The sequence below is a fragment of the Borostomias antarcticus genome, assembly GCF_949987555.1.
Source record: "Borostomias antarcticus genome assembly, chromosome: 7".
NCBI lineage: Eukaryota > Metazoa > Chordata > Actinopteri > Stomiiformes > Stomiidae > Borostomias > Borostomias antarcticus.
Genome location: NC_140240.1, coordinates 22,422,684 through 22,435,048, shown reverse-complemented (window position 1 = coordinate 22,435,048; position 12,365 = coordinate 22,422,684). Strand labels below are relative to the sequence as shown.

At 41.9% G+C, this 12,365-nt stretch overlaps 1 long non-coding RNA gene across 1 annotated transcript; it reads right to left on the bottom strand.

Annotated features, from left to right (window-relative positions):
- Positions 1–10,925: 10,925 nt before the first annotated feature.
- LOC311311105 lies at positions 10,926–11,891 on the bottom strand. The gene is made up of 3 exons (XR_014630535.1): positions 11,797–11,891; positions 11,300–11,454; positions 10,926–11,061 (listed from the first exon to the last, which is right to left on the bottom strand). It is a non-coding gene; the product is annotated as an uncharacterized lncRNA (long non-coding RNA).
- Positions 11,892–12,365: the final 474 nt, after the last annotated feature.

Below are 12,365 nucleotides of genomic sequence, written 5' to 3'. Positions count from 1 at the left end.
TTTTCTCTAATGTTAACCATACCTGCACACTAGCACTTCACAATGTACAAAGTCTAAAAGCCCACATTCAAGACATTCATGCCCATAAAACCCTAATGCAAGCTGATTGTATTTGCTTAACAGAGACATGGCTCAACGTAGACACTGAAGAAGTACCACAACTTCCAGGATTTTGCTTCAACCACAACCCAAGGGCAAACTGTTATGACGACACTCAGCCACTTTTTGCAGAATTGAAACATCAAGAAAGAGGTGGAGTTGGTTTGTATTATTCAGACAACATTGACATGAACACCGTGATTCCAGAAAGATCCAATTTGGAATGGTTGTATTTTGCAATACCTCATGTAAATTTGACTGCTGCTGTTTTGTACAGGCCTAGTTCTTATAAAATTGACATGTTTCGGCAACAACTCTTAAAGGTAATCTGTGAACTTGAGAAGCATCCAGGGAAGAAAATCATAATGGGAGACTTTAATGAAGATGTCTTTGGATCATGTACAATTTTACAGGTAATGGAACACCATGGATATACTCAACATGTACAAACAGCTACAACTGAAAAAGGTACTCTCATAGACCATGTGTACATTAAAGGCACAGACGATGTTATTGTTGAAGTTGTTCAGACATACTACAGTTTTCATGAAGCGATACTTATTTCATTTGTGTAATATTTTTTATAATCACCATTGAATATTAAAGTATACCTATTATATTCTGAGTGCCCTATATTGCACAATGTAATCTTGTCAATGTTATTGTTGCGCAGACTTACAGAATTATAGTTTTCATAGCACGGTACTTATATCACTTTGTTAATATCTCTCACAATTAAAGATATTCACCATTAAATAGTAAAGTATACCTACTGTGAATGTTCAAAGTTTGTTCTAACCTATTCCGTCCGCAAAGCAGGGGGGGGGGGGGGAGGAACATAAGACTGGACGGCTCCCCGTAGCAGGTTTAATTTAATTCATATTTCATTTAATAACACTACACAATTCTGTTTATTTATTCTTTTTCATTTCTGTTGAATTTGCTGGTTTATCTAGTTTTTTTTTCGTTATACAAATGTTACTGTTGGCTGTGTGAAACGAACTACAACAAAACACATTGTGAGTATATAGTTTAACAGTGTTTATTTTTCTAACATACACATGCTATATATGATATATAAGTTATATATTATAATATATACTATATATTATAAGTGATGTTATTCTTGTTAAACATGCATTATGTTGGTTTGCTTCACCTACTGTATGTTAAAGCATGTACACTTTTTGTAGAAGGACATGTCTCCTCTTAATTACCTTACAGATTTGAAATGACTATTACAAAGGTAGTCGACCCTGCTCCTGCTTCCCTGAATGTAGAGGAGACCTTACAATGCTGTGGGCGATGGAAAGCCGGCTACAACCCTGATATTGCGTTTGTCAGCCATAGCATCTCTGGACTGAGCAAGAAGCTGGTACTGGAGCCACTGCCAAAAACCCAACACCGCCTCATTGGCCTTACAGTCAATGCCGCAGTAACCCCAGCCACAATTCCTTTCCGGAGAAGGTTCAACTTTGGGAAAGCAAACTGGCCTGGTTTCCAAGAAGACCTTGAAGGGAAGATCGGCAACCTCCCAGCGGACCCCAAGAACTACGAAATCTTCACCAAACTAGTACACCAGGCAGCCCTTGGGAAGAACATCCCAAGAGGCTGCCGCACCCAATACAATGCCGGCCTCGATGCTCCAAGCAGAAACAGCAAACTATATGAGCAATACCAACAGCTCTACAAATCTGATCCCTTTGCTGACAGCACCATCGAAGTAGGTGAGAGACTCATGACCTCCCTATCAGAACACCGCCAGCAGAAATGGCAAACCCTACTGGAGACAACTGAATGGCAAGAAACAGCAAAAAGGCATGGAACCTCATCTGAAAAATCAGCAACCCCCTCACAGTGTTCAATAAAAATGCAAAGGACTGTGTAAAGACATGCAAAACTGTCATATAACCAACCAGCTTCAAAGACACGAAAGAGAGAGAGAAATGCTGTGGAGTGTATTACCATTCGTCCCCCTACTCTGGTTCTTCATAGCTGGTAAGCTGCTGGTAAATAACTATAATATTCATCATAATATTTATAATGCACTTTCCAATGAGAGACAATCTCAAAATGCTAAAAAAAATAAAAGATTTCTTGTCTTCTCAGGTTCATCAGCCACCACCTCCCATAGGGACTATCAGCCAGGTTTGCCGAAGCCTATCCACACCAACACTACAGGTCTCATGGAAAGGCCTCTTTTGCAACAAAGGCAATTATACTATCTTGGGGTTGTGGAGGGCAGTTCATTTCTCAGTGGGCATTTATGTAGAAGTCCTCAGGTAGACCTATTATGGGGGTAATTGATAAGTTAAAGTAGAACTAGAAGCCGTGGCTGTTTCCAGGTGACAGTGAATTAGTTGATTAACAAATGCATTTATTTTAAATTATTCTGAGCTTACCTGTTGTGAAGAAGCATTCATTTTGTCTCATTATTTTCCTATACATGTCTGTAACAGGTTCTTGGCCCAACCACTCACATAGCTCACATGTTCCAGTCTACCTGTTGTTCACAGCTAGCTGTCTCCAGAAAACAGTGAGTCGATCAACAAATAAATCTGTTTTTAATTATTCTTATCTGGTGTGAAGGTGCAGATGCATTGGTCTTTTGTCTTATTACTTCCCTGTACATGTCTGTAACAGGTTCTTAGAGAGACCACTGTTGCAGGTAGCTCATCTTTTCCAGTCTGCCTGCTTGTCGCTTACAGCCAGCTGTCTCCAAGTGTTTACGACACAGCCAACAGTAACATTTGTATAACATTTGTTTTTATGATTTTTGTGCAACAAGCTGCTCTAAATAAATTGCCCCTAGTGGGACTAATAAAGTTGTTTGAATTGAATTGATCACCAAATGAGTCTGTTTTAATTTTTTCTGAGCTTACCGGTCATAAAGAAGCATTGATCTTGTGTGGCACATACCAGTAGTGGGGCTTGTTGAATTTCATTCAGTTTCACCAGCAGTGGGACAGGCCAACCTCCTCCAGCCCCCGAGGACCAAGCTCCAAATGGGAGACGGGCCTTCTGCTCCGCCGCTCCCATGCTATCCCTGACCATCTGAGGGCGCCACAGATTCTGGATGCTTTTTAAAAAGGCCTAAAAACCCACCTTATTTTATGAAAGATTTTTGTTAGATTGTGTCAGATTGTTTGTGTTAGTTCTAGCCCTGTGTAGCCTGTCTTGTCATATATATTTTTTTTTTTACATTAGCTGCTGTAGCTTTTTTATGTTTTGTCCTGTAGCACTTTGTTTGTTCAATGTAAAGTGTATTAACAAATAAAATATTATTATTATTATTGCTATTGCTGATGCTCATCAACCATCACCAGCCACAAACTCCATCAACCAGTTGCAGGACTTGCCGAAGCCCACCCAGAACACTACAGGCCTCATAGAAAGGCCTCTTTTGCAAAGGCCCCTAAGCAGCAGAGGCAGCCATCTACTCATTTAAGGTTATGGAGGCCCATTTTTAAAAGTGTGCATTTCTGTAGAAGGCCTTGGGTAGAGATATTATACTGTAGGCTATGTATAATTGATGTATGTGTGATATAGTTGCTGTTGTAACAGTCATGTTTAAGTACAGTTATTTCTGTGTTTATAAAGGAATTTCGACTTTAATAACTTTAATGGTATTTCTGTTTGAAATAGTGTGTATGATTGCAGAATGCATGCATTCCATTTACAGCTTTAATAGAACAAGGCTATTATATAAAAAGGCAAGTGTATAAAAATATATTAGATTAAAAAGACATGAATGGTAACTAATTATCAAGCTGTCAACATGTGACTTGATGACAGGGGATCCATAACCAGTGTGCCAAATGTGGTTTTGATACATTAGCTGAATCCCAATCTGAGTGCGCAAACCACCCTTCCGCCCCTTCACACTTGAGCCTGAGTCCTGAGCACTTAATTAATGTCAGCTGGAAAGGCCAGAGGGTGCAAGGGCCCTGAATTAAATGCTATTAAAGCATTTCTGATACAACTCCTGTTTAGCGGCATTGTCGCCAAATGCAATTGGCTGTCACAAGCGAACGCATTGGAAAATTAGAAAAAATCATATTGAACCTTTGTAGACTAGGATTAGTCTACATATTGTGTAGGCCTATCACGTTTCATGCAGATTGGAGGAAAATCGGACATGTGGTTGAACGAGATTCGAACTCTGCACCTGATGCTTGCAAGGCCGACTCCCTATCCACTGTGCTATGCCTGATCTTGCAAAGGAGAATTGCCCTAGTCCACAAGGCATTTCAGCCGTTGGTGGCTTTGTCGCCAAATTCAATTGGCTGTCACAAGCAAACGCATTGGAATATCAACAATTCAAATCATTCCTTTGTAGACATTGGTCTCCAGATAATGTGTATTATTTTGTTTTGCAGATTAATGAAAATCTGTAGGAGGAGTAGCATTTTAAGTGTTTTTCACTAAATCCAAAATGGCAGACAATTCAATATAGTATGCAAGACGTAATAGGGTTTGTTAAACTCGGCTTGAGCCAAGGAATCATATAGCACCTTGATTTTGAAAATTGGACTTACGGTTCAAAAGTGGCGTGCATAAATGCATTGGCAACTTTGACATGTTGGTGGCGCTAGAGTGTAGGAGCTGAGGACATGGGTCTTGGTGAGAGGGGTCATGGGACTGTCCCGAATCAGTGTGCCAAATTTCATAACTTTCTACCATACGGTTCTATGGGCTGCCATAGACTCCAATGGCAGAAGAGTATAATAAAGAAAGAAAGGATGATAATAAGAAATGGTAGAAACATAATGGTGCAAGTACAAGGCTAGACTGACGTGGCGACATGTTTGACAAGGGTCAAGGATGGTTCCGAGAATTTCGAAAGTCACACATATTACTTACTCTGAACAATAGGCACAAGAGTCCCTGGTCTGTGAGCCAAATTTCACAACTTTGAACTGGCAACAGCGACCGACAACGATTCTGTTGTCTGCCATTGACTTCCACAGCAGCATAATTACAATAATTATAAGAAGGCATTTTGGATGAACGGGAATCGAACCCTGAACCCGCTGCTTGCGAGACTGATGCGCTACCCGCTGTTCCACAACGGATCTCAGGAAAGCAATTCGCAGATTTGAGTGGATAATGTCAGCTTTTGCTTCCTCTTGGTAGAGTGAGTCCTGAGCACTTAATTAATGTCACCTGGTAGGGTTGCTTCCTCTCGGTAGAGTGAGAGGGGGGGGTGTCGTTGTTTAAATTGGCACACAGCGAAAAGTATACATAGCATAGCTCAACTATTTACTTCTTCAGAATCCAGACAATCACGCGAACATTTCCATGTATAAAATGTCCTTCGGTCTTCAGAAGTGTAGGAGAGGTGAAGAGTTAGAAACAGTTAGAGATTCTAGAGCGAAGAGAGATTTTCTAGAGTGTGGCTCCATTGATTTCAATGGAGGGGGGGGGGTCAATATTCGAACTGTCACAGAGTGAAAAATATACATCGAAGAGCTTAGCTTTTTTGATTTTATGAATCCCAAGAGTCGTGTGAACGTTTTGATATGTAAAATGTGTATGAGCTGTGAGAATTGGAAGAGGGATGGCAGTTTAGAAAATGTGTGACTTTTTCCAAAATGCGCCTTTCACCACTCTGAAACTGGTGAAATTGTGCAGAAGACAAAAAGTGTTCCTTTCATTCTGCAATCAAACAAATGAAGTAATAATGAAACCATGGGGTGTTTTGAACTCAGCATGAGCCAGGGAATCCATTGCTACCATAATTTTGAAGATTGGACATACAGCTCAAAAGTTACTGGCATAAACGCAACTCCAACTTTGACACGCTGGTGGCGCTAGAGTGCACAAGATGTCAACATGAGGCTTGGTGACAGATGTCATGGGTATGTCCCGAATGAGTGTGCCAAATGTGGTTTTGATAGATTAAAACATTACTGAGATATGACCCCAGTTTCTGTTTTGCAGCTTTTCTGCCAATTTTGATTGGCTGTCACGAGCGAACGCAATGGATAATCAAAAATCCCTGTACATTCTTTGTAGACATTGGTGTATAGATGACATCCACCGATTTTTTTGCAAATTGGTGAAAGTTCCTAGGAGGAGATACATTTTAAGGGTTTTGCACATCATTCAAAATGGCGGAGAAGCCAAGATGGCCACAATGACGTCATAGAGTGCGTTGAATCCGGCTTGAGCCAAGGAATTGAAGGACACCTGAAGTTTTAAAATTGGACTTGCTGAAGAAAAGCTGCATGCATAAATGCACCTCCAACTTTGACACGTTGGTGGCGCTAGAGAGGGTGAGGTGTGGACATGAGACTTGGTGAGGAGGGTCAGGGCACTGTCCCAAATGAGTGTGCCAATTTTCATAACTTTCTACCATAAGCTTATATGGGCTGCCATAGACTACAATGGCAGAGGAATAATAAGAAAGAAAGAAAGAAATAAGAAAAGGTAGAAACTTAGTGGTGGCCTACGCAGCTTCGCTGCTTGGCCCCCAATAATAATATAGGCAAATACAATAGGGTTCCGGCAGCTACGCTGCCTGGCCCCTAATAATAATATAGGCAAATACAATAGGGTTCCGGCAGCTACGCTGCCTGGCCCCTAATAATATTAATCAAAGGGCCAGAAAAATTCCTCGGCCCGCGGGCCGCCAATTGACTTGGCCTGCCCTATAACATACAGTTAGGTGCATAAATATTTGGACACAATTTTCATCATAACCTAAAGGAAATCTAAATTGATAATATATCTCTAGAAACAGAAGGGTGCCCAGGATGGAAATGTATACATTTATTATCCGTTTTAGACAGTGCTGCCTTCACCAAACTCAAGAAGCTCCTGACAAATAAGAGAGTCCTGAATGACGAAGAAGTCCACCACTACTCTAAATTCCACACGTAGTGGTCAGAGCATTGGACTCCCACGCGGAACATTCTCAGAGATTACTGTCTATGCAGAGCAAAACTCCTCTAGTCTATATGTAGCTAAACAAACGCTGTTGTTTACGTTTCATACATCCGGTGAACATCCGTTTCCCCCTTAATGATACAGACTACTACCACCTGGGGGGTATTCCAGAAAGCGGGTTTAGTGCAAATCCTGAGTTCGCTAAGCCTCAAATAAGGGAAAGCCTGTGTTTTCTGTTCCAGGAAGACAGCTAAGTCAAACTCGGGACCCCAGGATTCAAAATCTAAAGTGAAGCCCTATTGAACGGCGCCATCTTTGACATGCACAGTCAAAGGTATCAATGACGCATTCTTGTAGTCCACGAACAGATTGCGTTCATGGCTCTCCCGAGTTAGCGATGAAAAGCGGCTTGCTTATTGATCTACTTTCGTCAAATATATCCGTTGGAAAACATATTTTTTATCCAGACATCTTAGTTTTAACAGTATAATTGTGACTGAATATGTTTTGTTTGCTAGAAGGTGGTATTCATTTTGTTTCGAGCTCGGCGGGTTATAGCCACAAACTTCATGCCGCAATGAGAGATCACGTCTCTGGGTTGTAGCGGTTTAGGAGCTTATAGTTTTATGGAAATATGACTATGACTTGGTATAACTTATGGTTATACCGCAGCTATCACACTATGAAGGAAAATTGACTTAACTACGCTAAGTCAACTCGTATGGGGCACCACCCTCATGAGGGAAAACAGCCTATCAATAATCTAATGCAATATCAATCTGTCTGAAAGGAAGTCTTTGACTCAATTAAGTGACCTAGAGATCTGTTAATGACGCTACAACGTGATCAAAGCATGAAATATTTATTGAAGTATACTAATCAATTATCAGGATAATATGAAAACACACAATTCAACAACATGAGAACACAAATGTGGCAGGGTGGAAACAAAGCAGGAAGGGAATAAGTGATAGATAAGTGCAGCCTGGCCTAGGATCTAACTCAGCAACACAGCAACCACCAGGGACGTGCACAGATAGACACGAGGTGGTGCTAAATCACCTGCCCTTTGCCCTCTGGACAAGGCAAGTGCCCTTTTGAAAGTTACTTTTTTTATAGGTGTAGACCTACTGTATGTGGCACATGGTGACAACAAATGAGTTGTAATTTTACCAGCCCCCCCCCCCCCCACACACACACACCCGTGCCCCTCCCCTCCCTTCCTCAAAGGTAAACACGAACTCGGATACAAACGGAGGCGCGCTGCAGCAGTACTGCACACACGTTTCCTCCCCTGCCCTTTCCCCATCCAGAGTGCCCGAGTGATGACAGCTAACCAGCCAGGTAACAATACAACGAGTGCATTGTTTGCCCCTAAGCCTCAGTTGCCAAACTATAACTTGCATTTATTTGTCTCTGTTGTGAAGTTAGTCTCATACAGCGCCAAACAGCCAAGCCTAAATTAGCCGAATGCCCACCTGCTAAAACAAGCTAGCCATAATCAATTAATGGATTTAACGTAATGATGACCACCACACGACCAATGTCGGTAGAATTTGTTGTTGGTACAGCATGTGAAGCTATCAGTATACTTAAGCTATCAGTATCCCCCCCCCGCCACTGAGCACCTGCCCCTTTGTCCCTGGCCCGTCTGTGCACGCCACTGGCAACCACAACACATAAAACGAGCAGCGTTTTAGCGTGGATCTTACGGTTTGTGTGGCGCGCGGCTCCCTTCGACTGGCCAGCTCTCGGGCCGTGTCCGAATTGCATACTACTTGCTATATAGTAGGCGAGATGCAGCATGCTGCATCAAAACTGTGCATACTGTATTTCGCCTACTATATAGTAGGTACTATATAGTAGGCGAAATCGGCGAAAAAATGGGCGTAAATGTAGCATAGTCCAGAGCATACTGTTCCGGAAGTCGAGAGGTGAAACGTCACTGGGCTGTGAGAAAAATAAAAAAAGATGGCGAACGAAGAGGTCTCCGGGACCGCAGCGGGAGTTTTCAAATGTAAGTATTGACTTAATTTGTCGATGGAAAAATTATTTTTCCGGACAGATATCTTAGTTATAACGACACAGAGCTACAAATGCAGTTTTGTGTAAATAGGTGGGGTAGAAATGACATTTCGAAAAAGAACGTCATGATAGCTAGCTGCTTGCATTGATCTCTGTGGTGGACGTTACGTTAGCTAGCTAGCCCAGCCAACGTTAATAGGCTGCTAACGTTACAGGTGTTCAGACGGCTCTTGCTCAAAACGTATTAATGTCATAGCTTAAATGTTATTATAGCTAGAATCAAGACAGAGTAACATTTCCATGTAATATGACCATGATTGCTTAAGAAATGTATAAGAAATGTCGAAATTGTGATGAGTTGTTAAATGGCTAACCTAAGCCACCGAGCCTAACGTTACTTGAAGTTGTTTAAACAATTGTCTGTTCATTCCATGATTTAAACGAGTTCAACTGTTCATATATCATATATTAATATATTAGTATTCATTGTCCCATAATACTTCTGGATGTATTACAGGGACCAACGACCACACCAGGGACGATGATCCTCTGGAGGACGGCTGCATGGGTGGCCCCCATCGCCTCTTCCAAGACCCCGTACCACTTCCACAAAGCGGCTGTGGCCTCCCCTCCCTCTGTGCTGACCCCAGTTCTGGGGCTCTTTAGGTCCTATGAGGTTAGATAACAGTTTTCTAGTGTCATACAAACTGTGAGTCCCTATCAATATATTTGCTATCATGTAGCCTGTAGATCAAAATCACCTTGTACATGGCTACAAGGTTCTCTGTGTGCTTTATCCAGGCTGTCTCCGTCGTCCCCTGCAGCCCAGCTTCTAAGATGTAGGTCCTACATAAATCAATATCCAAAGTAAACAGACCGCTGGATTGCTTCTGAACAACAATGCATACGTAAGTTAACTTACTCCAAGCCTTTCAGCGTGGTGTTTCTCTTCCCCATAAACAGGGAAGAGTTGGCCGTCCTCCAGAGGGAGGACCGGCTGATGTTGAATGGGGGAGAGAGAAGGCAGAGATGAAGGCTGAGTGGAGGGAGGGAGGAAAGGGGGTTGTTTAAGGAGAGGGAGGACCAGCTGATGTTGCTTCTAGAAGCCTCAGTCAAAAAAAAAACTGTTTTATCTTGTTCCATTATTGTTTTTGTTATTTTTTATTAAATGTATTTTCTTGAATTAAATTGGTGTTTGTGTGTCATTCCTTGTAATGTATTCCCAGTCAAAGAACAAATGTCACTATACCTAAAACCAGTCATTAGAGTAAAAGAACATTCCTAATGGACATTGTAGTTTGCAATTAGGCATAAAAGACGGAACACATGTTGGTTCACAATGCTTCATTGGAATTATTCAGAGACGGTTATGAAAGCATCACTGTTTAATGTGTCTGACTAACGACTACTTGATAAGGGAGTTACATGTCCAAAGTGCTCTGCGTGTTGTGTTAAGACCTTCCAAGTTACTGTACATGACCTGTAGACATATCAAGACAATGTGTCTGATGTGTAGATATTACACTTTGTTGAAATGTTAATACATCAAGAAGTAACCTTTACATGTATAATGGAAGAAACACAACCATAAACATTTCTTGGATATTTTTATTACACAATGGTCTTCAAATATACTTTTGACTTGTTTATATTTGGTCAGATCATTAGCTTTCCTTGCAAAAGGTACTGACAGGAGAACGCTGATCTGTTGTCTCCCCCCAAAATACTTAAACTGATTACTATGTACAGTGTTACACATACATTTAAATACAAATACATTTAAACAAATGCCTCAAGGCTGCCTATAACCAACTGATCGGTGTTTAAAGCCTCAAGGCTGTCTATAAGGAACAAGGCAAAGCACACTCATGAACTGATAGACTGACTACTTATGGCAGGATGGGGGTAGTCGTGCTCACCAAGAGCTGCGATCCAGGCAGCTTGTGCTGGTGCTGATGCTGCCGCTGCGAGACACTTTCTGAGGCCATCTCCAGGGTTGGGATGATCTGCAGCAGCAGGACCATGGCCACCATCAAGGTCTTCAACCTTTAAATGGTTAAATGCAATTAGGCCTACTGTAAGTCGTTTAGCAGACACACAAAAGTGTCTGCTAAATAAATGACTAAGGTAATGCTGGACAAAAGTGTCTGCTAAATGACTGATGTAATGTTACCTCCAAAGACTAGCACCTGTCTGTGAATGACAAGACCATTGTAAAGGGTGAGTACTGAGAAAAGCTCTAAATGCAATGAATTATTATTATTGTTATTGCTATTATTAGCACCTCCATGGTCTTGCCCCATCCTCCTGACCATCACCAAGGTTCCTCTGTGTCGATTTTGACAATCTGAAGTCCCTCCTTGTGTCCAGCCGTCAAAATAGGTCCTCAGCAGGGACGTGGAGGTTGACTTGGTGAGGACCTCTGTCTTCCATGTGAGCCTATAGGGGGAATATTATTAGGGCAAACTTTAACTCATTTGTGCGTATGGCATATACTTGTCTTTACAATATGATAATAGATAGATGTCATTATCTGTAGAGCTAAAATGTAACATTACAAAGCAGGCGTGTAGTGATGAGTAAACCCAGGTAAACTCAGTTTACCCACCTCTTTAAAATGAGTTGAGTTTTATTGTTTTGCTTACCTGCCCCTCAGAATCTATTTAATATAACATCCCTGGTACAAATGTAACAGTATAGCTAGCCCCAAGCCAGCACATGCGGGGCTATCAACTAACCTAGCTAACTAGCGTAGCTAGCAAGCTAACGTTCAATATTTACCTCAACTACAAGCATGTCGAGAAGATCTCATGACGGCTCTTCTCCTTGCAGCGCGAACACGACTTCTCCTGGCGGCAGCAGCAGCCGCACATCCCATGCCAGGAAAAGGCAACATTTTTGTGGATAATACACAAAATGATCACAGAAAACACCGGATAATTGTACCACAGCTTCGCGGGAGTAAACAGTATCGTATCCCGTCACTTCCGCTGGATGACTCGAGTAGCATGCTGTATTTTCTCGCATACTACACGCGTTTTGTGGAACAGTAGGTACTATATAGTATGCAGTATGCATACTATATAGTGCCTACTATATAGCATGTAGCAGGTAGTATGCAATTCGGACACGGCCTCTGTGTAGTCTCGAAGACCACGTGACCAGCGTTGTTGGTTTGGTTGGTGGGTGTCTTTGCGTCGCGGTGTTGCTGGCGTTGTGAGTCGCAGAGACCCAGAGTTCAGGTTGCAAAGTCTCACTGCTCCACTCTCACTCTTGCCGAGAGGATGGATCCAAGGAAAAGTTGTGGATTGGTTGCTTTTCAGTAGCTACAAAGCGCGTCGATTCGCTCG